Consider the following 14,812-nt stretch of genomic DNA (forward strand, 5'->3'; position numbering starts at 1 on the left):
TTTGTCTGAGTCTGCTCAAGCTTAAATTTAAGGTTGCTACATCAAATCAATTTCTGAATTCTCAATCCTCTAGTTGTTACTTCCTTACCTGGATGCTTAGAATCCCCATGAGCGTCTGAATGCAGCCGCGGTCGCTGTTCTAATGTTAAAATCATGGCCGCCCTTTATAGTGAGACGTCATCACGCGTCACGTTGTTGTTATCTGCCGTCACGTAGCGTGATGATGTCATTTCATTGCTTAATTCACAGATAAGGCTAATGAAAGGTGTGTGTTGATTTGGATTCTCCAGCACTAACTGTGGTTTTTTCAAGGAACGTTTGCACTGAAAAATACTTATGGAGATGACAGAATCAGGTCAATATAATTTCGAGTGTATATTTACATAAAAAAAGTGATGACAGTTATATTTCAAAGAGCAGACTCCACAGAGTGTCTGAAAATGTATTACCCTTAATGGAATCATAATTAAAGAGAGGATGAATATCCACATGGTGCAAGTTTATACTTAAGTTGTCAGAAATTATACATCCAGGTGCTTATAAGTTGTTACTCATGCTCACATTCTAGTACTTCAATCCAACTGCAACTTATACATTTCCAAAATTGTACATTTCAAAAAATTGTATTTTGAATTGAAACATGTATGCGCTATATCAATTTCATACTGATATATCTCTTTAGTGGTGTTCACAAACAATATAAGACAGTCTCCCTGTTCTTGGTGTACCATAGAAAAAGAAAAAGAATTAGATTTATTTTGGAAAATCATTTTTTGGGGATCTAGATTTTCAAAGGAAGGCTCCCAGATTGAACTCCTCATTCATCCCATTGGGTGTAAGGCTGTTTGTCTTTCAATCCAATGGATCTCTCGTTGATTCATATGTTTGATATGATTTCCTCCTCTTGCTGATCTCTTCCCTATTTCTAGTATCACTACCTTCAATTGGGCTATGTTGTGTTTATTTAGTTAAAAATGTCTTGCTACTGGTAAACGCTTATTTTTAGTCCTGATGTTGCTTTTATGTTCATTCCAGCGTTCCTTCGCCTTTCTGATTGTTTGTCCGACATAAAAGATACCACATGGGCAACTCAATCCATAAATTCATAAATTACAGATTTTGTGTCACATGTGGCATAATCTTTTAATGCAATTTTGTTCCCATTGTGTGGGTGCCTTACGTATCCTCCTTTCATGATGTTGTTACAGTTGCAACAGTTTAGACAGGCAAATGTTCCTGTTTTTTTCTTTCTTAATGTTTGTTGTTTGTCAATTGGTGGTCTTTCTGCTCTGACCATTTGGTCCTTGAAGTTGCGTCCCCTCTTATACGCAATAATCAGGGGTTTTGGAAAAAGTCTTTTCAGTTGTGGATCCAAGTCAATAATTCGCCAATTTTTCTTCATTAACCTCGTTATGTGGTGGCGCTGTGCCGAGTATCTCAATGCATGCACAAACTGGACCTCTTCTGTTTTTGTTTTGGCGATTAAAAGATCTTTCCTGTCCAGTGCATCAGTTTTCTCTCTAGCCTTTCTGGTGACCTCTTCTGGGTATCCTCTTGTTCTATATTTCTCCATCATTAGCAAGTTTTCATTCCCTAATGTATCGCTGGATGATATTATTATTTTCAGCCGTAGGAATTGACTGTAAGGTAAGTTGTTCCTTAGGTGTTCAGGGTGATGGCTCTCAGATAGTGTAGTGAATTGTTAACATCTGTTGGTTTGTGGTAAATGCTGGTAGTGATGCCGATTTCCAATTCAATGTCTAGAAAGTGTAGCTTTGGTGTGCCGACCTCCATTGTAAACTTAATCCTTCTGTGCACTGAGTTAATGTATGTCGGGAAGTCCTCGAGGTCTGGTCGAGTTCCTCTCCATACCTCAAAACGTTGTCAATAAACCTTTTCCATGTGATGAGGTTTGATTTCCATCTGGGTTCTGTTAGGATCCATTTACTTTCTAGATGGAACATAAAGAGATTTGCATAGGCAGGTGCCATGGTCGAACCCATGGATGTTCCTGCTGCTTGTAAAAAGTTGTGTCTTGTTCCTGAAATAGTTATTTACTAGTATAATCTTACTTAGTTCCAAAATACAGATTTTATTGGCTTCACAGTTGTTCTGGAGTAGCACCCATTCCAACGCTTCCAATCCATCCTGGTGAGGAATGAATGTGTACAAACTTTGTACGTCAAATGAGACCAGGAGGTCTCCTTCAGTCACCATAGTTGGTGTATTCAAATGATTCAAGAAATCCGTAGTGTTTTTTAGATAGGTTGAAGTCCCTTGTACTATTGGTTGTAATGCTTTGTCTACATAGATGGATAAAGGATTAAAGATGCCGTTTGTGCCTGCCACCATAGGTCTTAATGGTGGAGTAACCAGATTTTTATGAATTTTAGGTAACCCGTAAAAGATGGGTGTAATCAGGTACTCATTTATCAAGTATTGTTTGTTTTTTTCCAATATCCAATCCTGATCCATCGTGTTTGTAAGGGTGGTCCTTATAATTTCTTCAATTTGTTTCACTGGATCTTCATTGACCTTAATGTAGGTATTGTCATCATCCAATAGTTCATTGATCATCCTGTCATAATATGTTGTATCCATTATGACAATGGCACCCCCTTTGTCGGCTGGTTTTAACGTCATACTTCTGTCATCTGCTAGATCTTTAATTATTTCATTGTGTCTCCTTCTGATTTTGTAATTTCTGGTTTTTGAAAAATTCACTTTTTTCAGATCTTTCAATATCTGTTCCGCGAACATTCTGATGGTGATATTATTCACTGGGGGTCGAAATGACTTTTAGGTTTTGATTCCAGATATTGGTGGTCTGCTCTTTGTGTCTCTATTCCAGTCTGTGTGTCGAAAAACACTTTCAGCCTAATTTTTCAGGTTAACCCATGTAGACTGATTTTTTCTTCAAGGATATTGGAATTCTGAGTTGGTATGAAGGATAAACCTAAGATCAAGGTATCCATTTGATCTTTAGTAAGCTGTTTAGATGAGATATTAACTACTAGTTGTTCTGTGGCCGTAGGCTTCTTATTACCTCTTCTCGTTGTCTTCTTTCTAATAAAGACACTGGATGGTACTTTGATGTAGTAGCTTACTGTGATGTATGTAATACTGGAGGTCTTGGTGGTGCGTTTGTTGGGTTAATCTTTTCCTCCCCACTTGTGGGGACTTCACTGCTTGGATCGCTTGTCTCCTGTCCCAGTGTTTTAGGGTGATTGGGAGGTTGTATATTTGGTGGTGGTCTAGTTTGGGCGTAGTGTTCTTGCCAAGTGTATACAATGTCCTGAGAACAATCTAGTGTGTCTCGTCTAAACTTGCAGATTATGCGCAGTTCATTGTCTTTTTTGTAATCGTCCGGTGTCTTATTAACTTCTTATATAATGACTGCCAATTCCTTCTTGCTTTTGAATGTGGATAATTGTTTGGTTAATTCTTCAATTTCCTTATCCAATTTGTTGACAGATTTGGCTAGTTCTTCTATGGTGAGTAGGATTAAATCCAGTTAGCATTTATTTAAAATGTGCTCCCATCTCTTGACAAAGTCTGGGTTATCCTTGCATAAGGTCGGTATTAGATAGACTCTCAGGCCTCGTGGAATACGTTGTGCACGATAGTATTGTGCTAACGTCATAGTATGTCGTTTTTGTGATATTTCACATCTTATTACTCTCTTCAATTGTGATATCAACTTCTCTGGGCTGGTAGTTGAAGGTGTAGTCTTTTCAATTTCTTTTATCAGGCCTAATATACGATTAGCTTCCTCCTCGTCGAATGCCAATGTAGTGGCGTGTTATTCTTTTATGGTATTGATTTTACAAAAATACATCTATTAATATTTCTGTCTTTATGGGGGCTCCTAAAAAAGTTGTTAAACTGCGGAAGTATTGGATACTTGTGACTACTAACATGTGAATTTGAAACATTGTTAGAAACTTATGTTGAACCAATCAAAGTTTTGTATGACTAAATATACATTGGAAGTAAAAATAACCAAAACATTTTTACAAATATTGAGTTATTGTTCTTTTTCTTAAAAATTTGAGTTAAAATTGTACTCCCAAAAAGTTACCGTACTAGGCAGTGCTCCAGATAAGATTTTGAGTAGGGAGTATTTTACTCCCTGATTTTACAATTGGAGATTAAATGCAATTTCAAGCGAGTAAAAATTAGTTTACTCCTTCACAAGAGAGTAAAATGTATCTGAAATGTTCAGACATTTGGGGAATAAAACTTCAGTCCCTGCATTCAGCCAGTGATCGAAATGAGGACTTAAGGCATGATTGCAGGCCTTGACTAACCAATAAGTCAGCACTGGGATGGTAACTGGACCATGGAGTGTGGGGTGAGGCGTGGTAAGCTGCACAGTGGAATGGTTCCTGCGCCAACATTATGCCTGAATTCATGGAAATGCAGTGTGTGCAGCTTAGGCACCTTGTACCTACCAGCTGTGCACACAGACTTAAGCTACAGTTTGTGGTCAATTTTTAGCATGGTGCGAAGCTCCACTGAGGAAGGAAAACAAACTAACCAGAGGGGATTCTCATTTTTAATTATTATGTAAATGTTACCAGGGCGAGGTTTCCCAATACAGAGAGGAAGCTAGCACTTTTAATGACAAGAAATAAAATGCAAACTCATCCGTGCCAAGTTTCAAACTCACGAACCTCTGATAAAACGATCTCTGCCGTAGGTGTATTATCCCAGTTGGTTTAACGCGTATTCTGGGTGCATGCAATACCATTCCAGACAGACCCACACATACCCACATATACATGCACTTGCCAGTGTACATATTTGTCTGGTCTCCAAGTCGTACTAACTGCCTGAAAGTGGACTTTATAACCAAGCCCTGCTATCCGCCGGCTTCACTTAATATAGGAATCCCATTGCACTTCCGTACTTAATGTCTCACCTGATGTTTTAAGAACATGCGGTATAGGAATAATCAAAGATTAGAAAGATGAAAGGCTGAGCCAGTATTGAGGGCCTAGACCCTGCCCATGCAGGATACATGCAGGTGGCGCTAAACCCATTTAGCTGTCTTATTGCATTACAAACAGGTGCAGGATTCTCAAAATACCTTTGCTTTCGAGAGCAATGCTGTTCAATAGGGCAAATCTTCTGCTTGAATCCTGCAAAAAATGCAGTGTCTCGTGTCGAGCAACAACCGGCAAAAGCACTACAGAGTAAGAGCTCACTCATGGTATTGGGAGGCCCGAACCTTGAAGCAAAATCCAGTCACACCTCCCCTGCTTATACTTTTCTCATCAGGTTGTGTGAATGATCAGCGGATACACAGTGAAATCTTAAGAGCAATACAATATAATGGAAATACAAGGGCAAACACATGATAGAGAGTACTGGTTGTAGAAAATACTAAATGACCTCTTGTACAGAGCCTGGGGAACGCACTCCTCCAGTGAGGGAGCCTCCCTAAGGGGATACAGAGATTCCAGGCATCTCTTGTTACCTCCATGGCCCCGGGTGTTTGGCTGTCCACTGAACTCAGACTTCTTCTGGAGCACATTTCGGCCAGTGTTCAAACTTGGTATAAATATATGCACAGTGCATTAGGCACTGTAAGAACACTGAAGAGGTCATTGCCAGCCAAGTAAGGCCAGTATTTCCCAATGCAGAACACCAGTTCTTCCTGAGCCCAATTACGCCATTACTGACACTATAAAGGACACCCTAGTGAAAGGACATTATATGTACCACCAACCTCGGCCATCCCACTGTGTGAACACCTCTGCTGGATGTGCTGAATATGGGCTGCACATTCTACTTACTATAAGAAAACATGAGCTGTGTGAGCCCAGTACTGTCACGACTTTCTCCCTTCGCTCCCGTTCCCGCCACTTGGGGGCATGTTTTGGGGTTTATTCCCTACTGGACATTTCCTCCGAACCTAATGCTACAGTGCTGTGATGAATTGGGAGCGCTAAAACCTTATTTTCCAAGTTACTTCCCTTCCGGATCCATTCCAGGTTTTTGGCAGCCAGCATGCTACTTTAATCAAATGACTATGCTTCCCAGAATGCCTGGCTCACTGCTTCACCTCCTCCCTTGCAGGACAAGGTTGGGTGGAGGATAGGCAACACCTGTGGCTGGAGGTGCAGCAGGCGGCACACCTGAGGGGTGTGCTCGTTAAGCAGCTTTAAAAGCCTCAGTTTGCTTCAGTCCAGCGCTGGTCATCATTGCAGTGTTCCTGTTGTGACTAGTCCCTTGTTCCTTGTTCCTAGCTTTTGTGCTTAGTTCCTAGTTCCTGTTTCTTGTTCCTCCGCCCTGGATTTCGGATTCATGTGCTTAATTGATTTCTGCTTTCTGGATTTCCCTTTCTGTCTTCCTCTGTCTGCAGGCAGCCTTTCTCTGTGCTTTACCCTTTGATGCAGCCCAATTTGCCTGTGTTTTCTGTTTCTTTGATGCTATCCTTTGCTACTGAAAAACTTGATGCATTAGTCTTTCCTTTTTTAGATTTAGCTTCCTGTCTTTTCTCCTTGGATGGGTGGGAAAGGTTTCCTTTTGTGATATTTTCCCTGCTCCTGATCCTTACCTCCTATTGGGATCCATTCCATGTTTTCCATTTCACTTCTGCATTTATTTCCCATTTGATTATTTAGGTGTGGGGTGCTGTTGTAACTAGTCCCTGTGTGAATGCCTTGTTTTCCTCACTATTTCTTTAATCACAATTCCTACTTGCTCCTTGTCTTAGGTCTTAGGTATTTAGTTATCCTCCACCCATTGCTGTTATAGCCTTCTGGGTCCCTGTTTGATCAACTGGGTTCGTGGGTTTACTGACATTCAAGTGGTCTTTCCGGTTCTCGTGAGTACTGTTTCTAAGTTCCTTATTCAGTATCATCCAGAGTGTCAGCACACAGATCCTGTCCTTGCTTGCCCTCTACGTGGGCTTAGCGCTGTCAGTATCTGTAATAGCATAGTGGGTAAGGAGTTTGCCGACTTTCCTTTCAGTCGTAAGGAGGTTCTAAGTGCTTACCCCACATCCCTTTTCATATATTGGTATTTTTGTTTCACTCTTATCTGCACTCCTGGGTTTTAGTATATATGAGTTGTGGTTCTTGTGTGCACGTTGTTTGATTCAAGGTTATTCACTGTGCGATTTTGTGCACATTTCCCTTGCCATATTCGCTGCCTTTGTACTCACCTGATTAATCCTGACAAGTACTGCCGTTATTTGCCTCAGTAAGAACATGCATGCTGCCCCCTTCCCTAAGCCTCTCTTCAGTCCCCACTCAGACATTTGCTGCCATGGTGGCGTCACCTCCCATAATCTCCTGTCCTACATGCAGGCTACTGCCCATTCTGCACAACAATTTGTTTCAATCTTCAGTTCCACCCTTGCAGCCATCGCCCTCTTTCACCTGCTCTCTTCCACACCAGCACTCCTCCCTGCTCCCTGTTGCACATTCACTTGCATGTATCCTTGCACTTTCACATCCTTTGTTCACACTTACACCATCCTTGCACTTACACGCCTGCACACACACCCTTGCTCATTACCACACTTGTGCTAGGTCTAACGTAGCCTAACATCTGCACACCCGTGCATGCTCGCACACTTGCCTTTTATTACCTATGCTTTTCTTACACACCCTTGCATCCACACACCTGTTTTAAGACCACTGCCGGCTAGTACAAATTGACGTTTTGAAATCGCTCTGACAAACAGTTTTAAAAATGTCAATAAACAGAAGGGGATCAGCGCACAGGTGACTGTCGGCCCTGCAGAGTGTCCTGTACAGGAGAGTAGCAGATCTAAGTGTTGCGGCTCAGATATCCTTTCAGTCTGCTGGCATAAAAATAAAATTTTAAAAATGTGCTATTTCAATTGGGAGTGAATGGGCCAGGGACCCGGTAGACTATCTTGCCACTACTGGTTAACACAAAAAAAAGTTAGAGTGAGCTGATTATAGATAATGACGGTTGGTAGCGCTTCAAGTTCAGATCACCATGAATTCCTTGAGAAATTCTGACAAGTCCAGAATAAAAGGGGGTTGGGTTACTACCAGGGCAGAGTAACCTACATTAGGGCTGGTAACCTACCTTTTAGAAAATGCTGCTCATTTCTACGCAGCCCACCAAGTCGTAAGGAATTTCGCGAATGGCAATGAAGAGTCTTCTTACACAGCACGGGTGTGCATAAACTAATGGTTCATACTGCAGTGCCATCTACTGGCAGAAAGAGGACTGTTTAAAATAAAGAATTACAGGGACAATCCTGCGTAAACGGTACGCATTTATAAGTGAAATGTGGTGTACTGGCAAGAATTCAATGCGTAAAAAGGCCCCATATGCCCCTTATCTGGAGGGCTGGTACTAGGTGAATTTTTGTTTGTTATATGCAATAACATTTGCGTGTGCAGGGGACGGGAGAGTTCCACAGAATCGTGCACATCTGCTGTTTTGACATTGGTTAAGCACAACCTAGTGCCAAGGTTGGTTTTCTCCCCGGCACCCCACTAATAATCTCTAAATCAAGAAACTAGTATCTAAATGCAGGTGTACACTAGGCCAATTTGCTCATAGCTTTGGGATGTATCCCCTACCAGTAGGGTGTGGCACTAGAGCCATAGGAGCACCCATAAAGACAGAAATATTAAGAGATGTCTTTTTCTAAAATAAATACCATAACAGAAAAACACGCCACTACATTGGCATTCGACGAGGAGGAAGCTAATCGTATGTTAGGCCTGATAAAAGAAATTGAAAACACTACACCTTCAACTACCAGCCCAGAGAAGTTGATATCACAATTGGAGAGAGTAATAAGATGTGAAATATCACAAAAACTACATGCTATGACGTTGGCACAATACTATCGTGCACAACGTATTCCACGAGGCCGGAGAGTCTATCTAATACCGACCTTATGCAAGGATAACCCAGACTTTGTCAAGAGATGGGAGCACATTTTAAATAAATGCTCACTGGATTTAATCCTACTCTCCATAGAAAAACTAGCCAAATCTGTCAACAAATTGGATAAGGAAATTGAAGAATTAACTGAACAATTATCCACATTCAAAAGCAAGGAGGAATTGGCAGTCATTATAGAAGAAATTAATAAGACACTTGACGATTACAAAAAAGACATTGAACAGCGCAAAATCTGCAAGTTTAGACGAGACACACTCGATTATTCCCAGGACATTGTATACACTTGGCAAGAACACTACGCCCAAACCAGACCACCACCAAATATACGACCTCCAATCACCCTAAAACACCGGGACAGGAGACAAGCGATCCAAGCAGTGAAGTCCCCACAAGTGGGAAGGAAGAGATTAACCCAACAAACAACAAACGCACCACCAAGACCTCCAGTATTACATACATCACAGGAAGCTACTACATCGAAGGACCATCCGGCGTCTTTTTTAGAAAGAAGACAACGAGAAGAGGTAATAAGAAGCCTACGGCCACAGAACAACTAGTAGTTAATATCTCATCTAAACAGCTTACTAAAGATCAAATGGATACCTTGATCTTAGGTTTATCCTTCATACCAACTCAGAATTCCAATATCCTTGAAGAAAAAATCAGTCTACACGGGTTAACCCGAAAAATGAGGCTGAAAGTGTTTTTCGACACACAGACTGGAATAGAGACACAAAGAGGAGACCACCAATATCTGGAATCAAAACCTAAAAGTCATTTCGACCCCCAGTGAATAATATCACCATCAGAATGTTCGCGGAACAGATATTGAAAGATCTGAAAAAAGTGAATTTTTCAAAAACCAGAAATTACAAAATCAGAAGGAGACACAATGAAATAATTAAAGATCTAGCAGATGACAGAAGTTTGACGTTAAAACCAGCCGACAAAGGGGGTGCCATTGTCATAATGGATACAACATATTATGACAGGATGATCAATGAACTATTGGATGATGACAATACCTACATTAAGGTCAATGAAGATCCAGTGAAACAAATTGCAGAAATTATAAGGACCACCCTTACAAACACGATGGATCAGGATTGGATATTGGAAAAAAACAAACAATACTTGATAAATGAGTACCTGATTACACCCATCTTTTACGGGTTACCTAAAATTCATAAAAATCTGGTTACTCCACCATTAAGACCTATAGTGGCAGGCACAAACGGCATCTTTAATCCTTTATCCATCTATGTAGACAAAGCATTACAACCAATAGTACAAGGGACTTCAACCTATCTAAAAGACACTACGGATTTCTTGAATCATTTGAATACATACACTAACTATGGTGACTGAAGGAGACCTCCTCGTCTCATTTGATGTACAAAGTTTGTACACATCCATTCCTCGCCAGGATGGATTGGAAGTGTTGGAATGGGCGCTACTCCATAACAACTGTGAAGCCAACAAAGTCTTTATTTTGGAACTAAGTAAGATTATGCTAGTAAATAACTATTTCAAAAACAAGACACAGTTCTTTTTACAAGCAGCAGGAACATCGATGGGTTCGTCCATTGCAACTGCCTATGCGAATCTCTTTATGTTCCATCTAGAAAGTAAATGGATCCTAACAGAACCCAGATGGAAATCAAACCTCATCACGTGGAAAAGGTTTATCAAAGACATTGTTGTGGTATGGAGAGGAATTCGACCAGACCTCGAGGACTTCCCGACATACATTAACTCAGTGCACAGAAGGATTAAGTTTACAATGGAGGTCGGCACACCAAAACTACACTTTCTAGACGTTGAATTGGAAATCTGACCCCAGGGCATCACTACCAGTATTTACCACAAACCAACAGATGTTAACAATTCACTACACTATCTGAGCCATCACCCTGAACACCTAAGGAACAACTTACCTTACAGTCAATTCCTACGGCTGAAAAGAATAAGACCATCCAGCGATACATTGGGGAATGAAAACTTGCTAATGATGGAGAAATATAGAACAAGAGGGTACCCAGAAGAGGTCACCAGAAAGGCTAGAGAGAAAACGGATGCACTGGACAGGAAAGATCCTTTAATCGCCAAAACAAAAACAGAAGAGGTCCAGTTTGTGCATGCATTGAGATACTCGGCACAGAGCCACCACATAACGAGGTTCATGAAGAAAAATTGGCGAATTATTGACTTGGATCCACAACTGAAAATACTTTCTCTAAAACCCCTGATTATTACGTATAAGTGGGGACACAACTTCAAGGACCAACTGGTCAGAGCAGAAAGACCACCAATTGACAAACAACAAACATTAAGAAAGGAAAAAAAAGGAACATTTGCCTGTCTAAACTGTTGCAACTGTAACAACATCATGAAAGGAGGATAGGTAAGGCACCCACACAATCAGAACAAAATTGCATTAAAAGATTATGCCACATGTGACACTCTGTAATTTATGGATTGAGTTGACCTTGTGGTATCTTTTATGTCGGACAAACAATCAGAAAGGCGAAGGAACGCTGGAATGAACATAAAAGCAACATCAGGACTAAAAATGCATGTTCACAAGTAGCAAGACATTTTGAACTAAATGAACACAACATAGCCCAATTGAAGGTAATGATACTAGAAATAGTGAAGAGATCGGCAAGAGGAGGAAATCATATCAAACATATGAATCAACGAGCGATCCAGTGGATTGAAAGACTAAGCAGCCTTACACCCAATGAGATGAATGAGGAGTTCAATCTGGGAGCCTTCCTTTGAAAATCTAGATCCCCAAAAAATTATTTTCCAAAGAAATTCTAATTCTTTTTCTATGATACACCAAGAACAGCGAGACTGTCTTGTATTGTTTCTGAACACCACTAAAGAGATATATCAGTATGAAATTGATATAGCGCATAAATACGTTTCAATTCAAAATACTATTTTTTGAAATGTACAATTTTGGAAATGTATGAGTTGCAGTCGGGTTGAAGTACTAGAATGTGAGCATGAGTAACAACTTATTAGCACCTGGATGTATAATTTCTGACAACTTTAGTATAAACTTCCACCATGTGGATATTCATCCTCTCTTTAATTATGATTCCATTAAGGCTAATACATTTTCAGACACTCTGTGGAGTCTGCTTTGAAATATAACTATCATCACCTTTTTTATGTAAATATACACTCAAAATTATATTGACCTGATTCTGTCATCTCCATAAGTATTTTTCAGTTGCAAACGTTCCTTGAAAAAACCACAGTTGGTGCTGGAGAATCCAGATCAATACACACCTTTCATTAGCCTTGTCCGTGAATTACGGAATGACATGACGTCATCATGCTACGTGATGGCGGATAACCACAACGTGACGTCACGCTAGCGCGTGATGGCGTCACACTATAAAGGACGGCCGTGTTTTTAACATTACAACAGCGACTGCGGCTGCATTCAGACGCTCGTGGGGATTCTACTAAGCATCCAGGTAAGGAAGTAACAACTAGAGGACTGAGAATTCAGGAATTGATTTGAATTTAAGCTTGAGCAGACTCGGACAAAATCGTTTTTACTTTCAGGGAGAGTAATTACCTGACCAAAGGCCATACTGGAAGCTGCATCATTTGGGCACCGCCCTATACCCAAGGGCTCCCCTAGACATAAGGAACATATAGGTGGTAAGACATCCATGGCTACTCATACCCATTGTGATTGATATTTGAACAAGCCCAGATTCATATAATTAAAACTTGATTTAGACACTAACCAATGACTCTGTATACCTGATAGACAACCCACCAACATAGGATTATTTCCAACCCATGACCTAGATATATACATGTAATTGGGGAATGTGTATTTTCTGCCATTATTTACTTCTCCATAGCAGTCTCTACAGGTTGTGATTCTAAATTGGATTTTTTAATTACGATTAGCTACTCACCCTTTTTAAGGGCCCTTTTTAACACCAAATTCACTAAATGTTTTTTTGATTTTAGATCACTGTGCTTCAACAAAAGGGATCAAGCCAATAAAAGGTGATTGAATTAGACTGAACACCAACTTGTACATAACCAGAAAAACGTATAAAACACATTGAACATCCAGGTGATTATTGTCCGATGAAACATGACAGATTGATAATACAATATGTTATTATCAACTATACTCCATAGGTTGACTAAAAAGACACAGAAAGAAATGGAGAACAACTCCTGAAGAAGGGGATCTCATCCCCAAAACGCCTAGAGTGCATAGACACACAAGAATCATCTAATGTACATATGATTTTGGATTTGCTAAACATATGTATAAGGAATTAATGTGTTTATCTTTTCACCTGAATAGATTACTGGAAATGAAGTTTGAAAAGTTGTTAAACTGCGGAAGTATTGGATACTTGTGACTACTAACATGTGAATTTGAAACATTGTTAGAAACTTATGTTGAACCAATCAAGTTTTGTATGACTAAATATACATTGGAAGTAAAAATAACCAAAACATTTTTACAAATATTGAGTTATTGTTCTTTTTCTTAAAAATGTGAGTTAAAATCTTACTCCAAAAAGTTACTGTACTAGGTGAATTTTTGTTTGTTATATACAATAACATTTGGGTGTGCAGGGGACGGGAGAGTTCCACCGAATCGTGGACATCTGCTGTTTTGACTTTGGCAACAGTAAAGACAGACACAAGTGATCACAGTTCAATGGTGTTTATTAAACTGTATAATGGGTGAGAAAAACATCTAATCTAAACCTAAGTCTAAGATGGGAGAAAGCTACGACCATCAAATAATAATAAAGTACTCCTAGTGGCGTCTTGTCAAATAAAAAGGGCCTATACTAAAAAAAACTATTGCCAATCCTTACAACAAGGTTACAAAATAGTGTGGGATAAAGAAGTGTTCACCCAATGATCAGTCAGGATGGTATGGCTCGGTCTCCCATCCCCACGTTTTTAGCAGAGGACAAGACAGGACCCTTGAGCACAGCACACTCTTGGGCCTCGCCAGCACGAGGATACAGTTCCTTTCAACGATGGCAGGACCTTCCGGGGCCAAGTTTCCTTCCTGCAAAGGTCTCTTGCCTTAGAAGACCTGCTGTACCATAAACGATAAACAAACAAAAGTTCCTTTTGTAATCCTGTCACGTTGGGCGATTGCTCTTCGCACCTTGGATCCCCCTCAGCCTGGCTCTGATTATTCTTGTAACGTTAAGCTCCCTCAGTCGGGTTCACTACGGCCTTTCACTCAAGAAACATATCATTCAACAGTCTCAACGTCCTTTTCACCAACTATCCATTGTGGACATTCCTCAGCCGGGTTCACACGTGTCGTCACAATGTTCACAGGTATATCACTATTTATCCCCAACTCGTAGGTATCCCTCTGTCGGGTTCACAATATCCAGTTTTACAGTTCAATCAGTTTTCTCCAATGCGTCAAAGACTTTCGAGTGTATGAGGGTTTTTGCTCTACCCTCATAGGACCACTTTAACACTTCACAAAAGCCTCTCCTAAGGCCTCTTGGGTTTCGTAGTTTAAACACAACCCAAAAGGGCTTCAGTCAGAGTCCTTCGACTGAGCGCCCCCACGACGCCTCACCACTCTGCTACTGAACCTTTTACTAGGGTTTCTTTAAAGTTCAATTACACATCTTTGTTCATCAAGGTTGCCGCCTGCAACCTTGGACCAAGCCCAGTTCGGTTTTACTATCTGTCTTCTCCGACTCACCAGCTGTGCTGAACATTTGGAGTTTCTGGTCTCGGGAGTCGAGGACAGCACCACGGCAGCAAGTGCTTCTCCCCTCTGTGGCTATCAGCGCGGGATGGCCTTGTGTACCGCTGACACCTGTCACACCACACGCCAGCTGGACTTCACGGTCTTATGATTTCC

The 14,812-nt window shown here is 40.6% G+C and overlaps 1 protein-coding gene across 2 annotated transcripts in view; it reads left to right on the forward strand.

The window, feature by feature from the left end:
* Positions 1-14,812, forward strand: part of DAGLB (diacylglycerol lipase beta) — a 948,044-nt gene that overhangs the window by 23,578 nt on the left and 909,654 nt on the right. The window lies entirely within an intron of this gene.

The sequence above is a fragment of the Ambystoma mexicanum genome, chromosome 2p, assembly GCF_040938575.1.
Source record: "Ambystoma mexicanum isolate Mex_15411 chromosome 2p, UKY_AmexF1_1, whole genome shotgun sequence".
Classification (NCBI taxonomy): domain Eukaryota; kingdom Metazoa; phylum Chordata; class Amphibia; order Caudata; family Ambystomatidae; genus Ambystoma; species Ambystoma mexicanum.